Source organism: Cydia strobilella, chromosome 5 (genome assembly GCF_947568885.1).
Source record: "Cydia strobilella chromosome 5, ilCydStro3.1, whole genome shotgun sequence".
In the NCBI taxonomy this organism is placed as follows: Eukaryota; Metazoa; Arthropoda; class Insecta; order Lepidoptera; family Tortricidae; genus Cydia; species Cydia strobilella.
This window is the reverse complement of record NC_086045.1, coordinates 19687129-19694910: the sequence shown is the minus strand read 5'-3', so window position 1 is coordinate 19694910 and position 7782 is coordinate 19687129.

Sequence of the window (7782 nt, the reverse complement as noted above, 5' to 3'; positions counted from 1 at the left end):
AGCACGCGCAAGGTGAGGCGCGCTGGTAGCACGCGCACAGTAAGGCGCGCAGATAGCACGCGCAAGGTGAGGCGCGCTGGTAGCTCGCGCACAGTAAGGCGCGCAGATAGCACGCGCAAGAGTAAGGCACGCAGATAGCACGCGCAAAGGTAAGGCGCGCAGATAGCACGCGCAAAGGTGAGGCGTGCTGGCAGCACGCGCACAGTAAGGCGCGCTGGTAGCACGCGCACGGTAAGGCTCGCTGGGTAAGGCGCGCTGATAGCGCGCGCACGGTAAGGCGCGCTGGGTAAGGCGCGCTGATAAGCACGCTCTTCAAAGAGGCGAGGCGCAGTGACAACACGCGCCTGTTGAGGCGAGGCGCGCCGATAGCGGGCGAGGCGCGGTGACAGCACGCGCCTGTTGAGGCGAGGCGCGCCGATAGCGCGCGCCTAGGAGACGAGGCGCTCCGCTAGAGCAACTGCAAAGCACCACCGGACTTGGGTGCGTGCAGAGAGCGCCAGACTTCGCCAGGAACACAGGTAACCTTTTAAGGAGCGCGATCGAGGGTTTCTTGATGGTGCGGGGCCTGGCTTGGCCCCGCACGGACCCTTACAACTGATGTTCCTTTGTTGGGAACTAGAAGCAAACTGAATTCAGATGTCCGCTGGGCCGCTTATATAGCTAGCAATAACATTTTCTAGAATTCTTCTTTACTTCGTTATTAATTTTGAAAATATTTGAAAATATTTGTTCACCAGTAACAATTTTTAGGTAAAATTTAGAACAAACTACTTGAAAACTATACGACCTAAACTTCATGCTAAGGAATTTAGAGTAATTTAATAGTTTGACGGATTATGTCGAAACAAAGAAACAAATATGTCAAGGAAAATTTATAGTGAATTTTAGGTCGATTAGCTTTGAAATTATTATAAAAACATGAAATGATTAGAAAAACAGCAAGGTAAGTTTCAGGAATTATGAAACAGCAAGCGGGGCAGAGGTTTCAGACTTCGCACGCGACAGGAAAGTTCGCGAGAGCTTTAAGCATCTCCGTAACGTTATCCTGTGATTTTCAGGCGCAGATCAAGAAAATAGTAATTTAATTGGAGCCAGGGAATGCAATTTTAAAAGGTTCGATCAATTGGATTCTTACGCTAGAAACCAAAGAAGGGAGGAGTTACAGAGAAGTAATCCAGGCATGCAAGGTAAAACACTACATTACCCCAAAAACCACGGAAAAAAAAACTTTTACGTTAACTTCAACGGGAAAGTTTTTTTTTAAATTTTTATTATTATTGTCTAATATACGTAAAAGTAGTGCAAAGTGAGGTGAAGTGCTAAAGAAAACATAGAATTAATTATTAAAGAAGAATTAGTGCAGGGTATGAGATGAAGTGCTAGAATAAAGTTAAACAAAATGAAGTAGGGAATTTCCTGTCCGTTCATACCTCTCTTTCAAAAATCACGCGATTATCCATCTCAGACATGAGTAAGGGGTTGTGGTTCACGTTCGATGACTCACACTCCTAAGGAAAAACTCTCAATGACCTATGGCTTGTTTTTTTTTTTTTTTGGGAGTAGTCGGCCGCTCCACTGGAAAAAAATGATGAAAAATATATACAATCTAGTCGGTTTAGAGCCGACGAGAGTAAGAAAAATAGAGTTAGTATCTACTTAAGTTGTGGTAGGGGTAGACCTACCACGAGTATTGGGCATAAATAGAATGACCAAGTAGCTTAATATATATATATTTTTTTTTTATATTTTAGATTGGAGAACCGCTCCGGAAGAAGATGCCATGCGAGACATTGAAGTCTAGTCGCAAGCTGAAGCATATTAGATGCCTGGAAATATAAGATAAAAAAAAAAATAAAAAAAATAAACCTAAGATGAAGTGATGAATATTAATTTAAATAGGTATTAATAAAAATTAAGTTTTGAAGTCCTTAATGTGCCATTTATTTCTGGACCCATTAGGATCTTCAAGTATATAGACAAGAGGTGAGAGTTTTTGGATAACTCTGCATTTGATATATTTAGGGGCCAGTTTGGCACTAAAATAGTTGCCGGCATTGCTGAGGACGTAATTTTTCCTCCAAATTATATCGCCAACCTCAAATTCCTTAAAGGATTTTCTAAGGTCGTATCTAGTGCTGTTTTTAGAGTGTGCCTTAAATAGGGCGACTTGAACTTTATCGAAAATTGGGGATAAGAGCGCCAGGTTATTGGCATAAATATCTCTAGGAAGGAACACTATTTCGTCAAGATTTTGACAGTGTGAATAAATAGAACCACAAGGAATAGTTTCGCGTCCGAAAACCAAAAATGAAGGCGTGTAGCCAGTTACTAGGTTAGTCGAGTTATTCATAGCAGACTGAATTGTTGGGAGGTGAGTATCCCATGATCTATGATCATCACCAACCAAGGATGCTAGAGCAGTTATTATGGTTCTATTATATCTTTCTGTCGGGTTAACCTGTGGACAGTAAAGGGGATTAAAGTTAGCGAAGGGTATTTTATATTTATTAATTAAGTTGTGGAACTCACGTGAACGGAATTGAGGTCCGTTGTCCATGATTAACGTTTGTGGGACTCCAAAAACTAGAAACACGAAATTCTCTAGGTAGTAGATTATGTCTGGAGCTCGGGCATGCTTTAAAGGAAAAATTATACTGTATTTAGTAAAATAACAGTTTATGACTAGTATGTATTGATTTCTTTTTCTAGTCATAGGTAAAGGGCCTAGAAGGTCAAGGGATATACATTGGAAGGGTCGTGAACAAATTTTTGGTTTGCCCATAGGACCATAGGGTGAATGATTGGAGTGTTTGTAGGATAGGCATGTTTCACATGTAGATATGAGTCTAGCCACATCTTTAAACATGCCTGTCCAGTAATAGTGTTGTGAAAGTTTCTTGTAAGTCTTGAAGGTTCCCAAGTGAGGTGCCGACGGAAGTCCATGAAATTTTTCAATCAGCGACTTTCTTTCTGCAGGAGGTGGAACTTCTTTCCAAATGAAATCATTCGATAAGGAGTCTTGATTGCACCTCTGACGGAATAACTTGTTGTCTTTGAAGTTGTAGTTTGGATAGCTGTCGGGATTGTTTTGACAATCTGTAACAAGTCTGTTATAAAGTTCTTCGTCGTTGTTTCTATGCTGATTTTCTTGGACTATAGGTGCTGTATAGTGAAGATCCGAGTCTTTGTTATTGAAGCGTGATAGTAAGTCTGGGACGACATTATCCTTACCTCGTTTGTGCTTTAGAATGAAGTTGAAAGTTGAAAGTCTGAGAGTCCATCTGGCAAGTCTTCCTGAAGGATTAGATAAATTTGAGAACCATTTGAGGGCTGCATGATCGGTGTATACCGTGAACTGTCTACCGTTGTCGACGTAGCATCTCCAGTGCTCCAAAGCAGTAATTACAGCTAAAGTCTCGCGTTCAGTGGTTGAGTAGTTTTGCTCGTGCTTGTTCAGGGTCTTGCTCATATATGCGATGACAGCTTCTTTATCTTCATGTTTTTGAGTCAGAATCGCGCCGATTCCGTAATTTGAGGCATCACAATGGACGGCGAAGGGTTCTTCAAAGTTAGGGCAGGCAAGGACGGGAGTTGTAGCCAAGAGTTCTTTGAGTTTCAGGAAGGCTGTGTTAGCTTCAGAAGTCCAAAGGAATTTAGGAGCGTTCTTACCCGTAGCTGCTAGCTTGTTCAGTGGTGCTGCTATAGTGCTGAAGTTAGGTATGAACCTTCTAAACCAACTGCAGGTGCCGTGGAATCTTCTGATTTCTTTCTTCGTGGTTGGTGTAGGATAGTCTAATATAGCACGAACCTTATCAGGATCAGCCCTTAAGCCTTGTTCGTCGACGATGAATCCCAAGTATTTGAGTTCCTTTTTAAAGAATTGACTTTTTTCGAAGTTAATTGTTAGGCCAGCGTAAGTTAGTTTTTCGAGAACTTTTAGTAAAAGGGAGATATGTTCGTCAAAAGTTTTGGATACGATAACGATGTCGTCCAAATAGCAAAATACCTTATGTTCGAATTCTGGGGTAAAGAGTGTGTCCATAAGCCTTTGCTGCGTTGCAGGAGCGTTGGTGAGACCAAAAGGCATGACCACAAATCGGTACATTCCTCTGCCGGGAACGTAGAATGAAGTTTTGTCCTTGTCTGGAGGATGTAATGGAACTTCCCAGAATGCTTTAGCGATGTCGATGCTAGACAGGTATTTAGCTTCCCGCAGGTGATCCAAGATCTCGTTCATGAAAGGAAGGCTGTAGGCGTCACGACGAGTGATGGCGTTCAATTTCCTACTATCTACACAGAAACGCCACTCACCATTCTTTTTAGGGGTTATAATAACCGGTGATGACCAAGGGCTCTCGCAGGGTTCGATTACCTTCCAAGCGAGCATCTTGTCCACTTCGTTGATCAGCGCCTTTTGCTTCTCAGGAGAGAGTCGATAGCAGCGTTGTTTAATTGGAGGGGAATCACCGGTGTCAATCTTGTGGCAAACCAGGTGAGTTCTTCCAAGTTCGCCCTTTTCTTCAAAAGAAATCTGCCGAAAACGAGTAATTATATCTTTAGCGATGTTTTTCTGTTCAGACTTTAAGGCTTCGAAAGTAAAGATTTTTTCTTGTTCTAGTGTAATCGTGTTACACTTTAAGTCATCAAGAAAATTAGGTTTTAGTAAATCAGGAATCAAGTCAAAAGCTTTCCAGAAATCAACTCCAAGAATTATAGAAGGGTGTATTTCCGGGAATACGTGAGCTCTTATTGCGTGTGTTTTATTGTTAAAAGTCATGAGCAAGTCTATATGGCCAATTGAATGTAGTTTATTCTTCTTTTTGGCTGTAGAAACTGTAGTTGGACACGACTTAGATAAAGGATAACCCATTTTCAAAAGGCTGAAATGGGAGTTATTGCCCAGAATGGTTAATGAACTGCCGCTATCTAGTAAGCCAGAGAAGGGAATGTTATCTATAGTGAATGTTAAAAATGGTCTGTCACTATCTTGTTCTTCCTCATAGAGAACTGAAGAAATTTTATAGACAGTGAAAAAGTTACGAAGATAAGACAGCCAATCTTTCCAATCATTTGCATTAAAGTAATGAGCTTTATCTAAGTCGCGCTGAGTTAGTTTTTTGGAGAAGAACTATTTGAAGGATTGCATTTAGGGCAATCAGGGGACTTGTGACCTTTCAGACCACATTTGAAGCAAATAGGATAGTGAGGTTGGTTACAGGTGCTAAGGGAATGTCCATTGCTACGGCATCGGACGCAGAAAAGGTTAGCAGTAAATTTATTATTAATGCTATTTACTTGCTTTGAGAAATTATATCTGCCAGGTCTAACCTCCGAATTGAATGCAGATTTAGAATTATAATTAGAAGAGAATTTGGAAGTTGATGGAGTAGGCATATAGTTGAACTCCGAAGCCAGTTGGTCTACAGCTGGTTTGGGTTCTGTGAAGTTGCGGTCTCTGTCCAAAATATGTTCATAATTTTGGCATGCCGCTAGGAGTTCATCAATAGAATTTATTTTGTTGAGTGCAACAAAAACTGAGTAAGAAGGACGTATGTTTCTCAGGAGGATTGCCAGTTGTTCAGATTCCAGCAATTGCTTATTAAGGCGAGAGAACATGCCGTGCATAATGGAGACGTAGATAACGATCGCTTCACTTTCACCTTGCGTTCTAGCGTGAATAGCAGTCAAAAGTTTGTGATCGTAGTCCGTATTTCCGAAATCTCTAACTAATAAGTTAGAAATATCGTCCCAGGAAAGATCTGGTTTACGGATTTTTTGAAAGCGTATCCAATGAAGGGCTTTATCAGTGAAGATTTCAAACACTAACTCAGCAAGACGTTCCTTTTTAAGGTTGCGAGAGGTGCTGAATTCTTGTACCTTTTGAAGAAAAGATTTTGGGCAAGAGTCACCATTATAAGCAAGTTTCCTCAGCTCAGAGATTACGTTCGAAGGAGAAACAATTTGGAAGGTCTGTTGGCCGAGAGGAGATTTTAATTGTTGGGAGTTAGAAGTAGCTAATGATGTCTCAGAGGTCTCGGGCGCGGGAGCGTGTTGGGAAAACTGAGGGGTAGATTCCGCTGATTCAAATAGTAAGCCTTCATAACTGTTCTCCAAAACCTTGAATCTTTCGGAGAGAGTATTAAGATTATCTGCAAAAGGAGAGTCATGATCTAGATCAATACGATTAAATCTATAATGTAAGTGATTGATAAATGATTCCAACCTTTTAGTTGCATATAGCGAAGGTTTCGCTTGAAGCTGCTCAATTTTTGCTTGTATGAAGGTAAGGCAAGTCTCAATCTGTAATAAATCTTCCTGTGGAGGAATAATGGAATTAAGTACCTCCGATGCGGGTTGCGATTGACCCAAAACCTCTGCTTGCTTTTTCAAGGCAACCAAGTTTTCCCTAGGTTCCTCTAACCTAATGCGAACCTCATATTCTAGCTCTGCTTTGTTTAGATTAGCGTATTTAATGGTGCGTGCCATATTTGACTAAAGAAATAAAATAAAAAAATTAAACAGAAAGAGGCCGAAAAGTTATTTAAGATTTAAAGACACGGATTCTGTCTATAATTTAGAATTTAGAGGGTTAAGAAAGCCGGTAAATTTAAAAGTTGGGCGCCAAAACTGTCACGTTACTCCCTCCTCCACGTATATTGGAGGAGTGAGTAACGGAGCTAGGAGTGAGGAGGTAGAAAAGAAAAGATAGATATAACAGGGGTAGGTTCTTTATTTAACGGCTATTGTCTAAATATGACACGCTACAGATGGTTTAAATTACAAAAAGAATAAAATAAAGTTTATAGTCGCGCTAATAGCACGTGCAAGACAGGAGCACGCACACGGATAGGCGCGCTGATAGCACGCGCAAGGGTGAGGCGTGCTGGCAGCACGCGCACAGTAAGGCGCGCTGGTAGCACGCGCACGGTAAGGCTCGCTGGGTAAGGCGCGCTGATAGCGCGCGCACGGTAAGGCGCGCTGGGTAAGGCGCGCTGATAAGCACGCTCTTCAAAGAGGCGAGGCGCAGTGACAACACGCGCCTGTTGAGGCGAGGCGCGCCGATAGCGGGCGAGGCGCGGTGACAGCACGCGCCTGTTGAGGCGAGGCGCGCCGATAGCGCGCGCCTAGGAGACGAGGCGCTCCGCTAGAGCAACTGCAAAGCACCACCGGACTTGGGTGCGTGCAGAGAGCGCCAGACTTCGCCAGGAACACAGGTAACCTTTTAAGGAGCGCGATCGAGGGTTTCTTGATGGTGCGGGGCCTGGCTTGGCCCCGCACGGACCCTTACAACTGATGTTCCTTTGTTGGGAACTAGAAGCAAACTGAATTCAGATGTCCGCTGGGCCGCTTATATAGCTAGCAATAACATTTTCTAGAATTCTTCTTTACTTCGTTATTAATTTTGAAAATATTTGAAAATATTTGTTCACCAGTAACAATTTTTAGGTAAAATTTAGAACAAACTACTTGAAAACTATACGACCTAAACTTCATGCTAAGGAATTTAGAGTAATTTAATAGTTTGACGGATTATGTCGAAACAAAGAAACAAATATGTCAAGGAAAATTTATAGTGAATTTTAGGTCGATTAGCTTTGAAATTATTATAAAAACATGAAATGATTAGAAAAACAGCAAGGTAAGTTTCAGGAATTATGAAACAGCAAGCGGGGCAGAGGTTTCAGACTTCGCACGCGACAGGAAAGTTCGCGAGAGCTTTAAGCATCTCCGTAACGTTATCCTGTGATTTTCAGGCGCAGATCAAGAAAATAGTAATTTAAT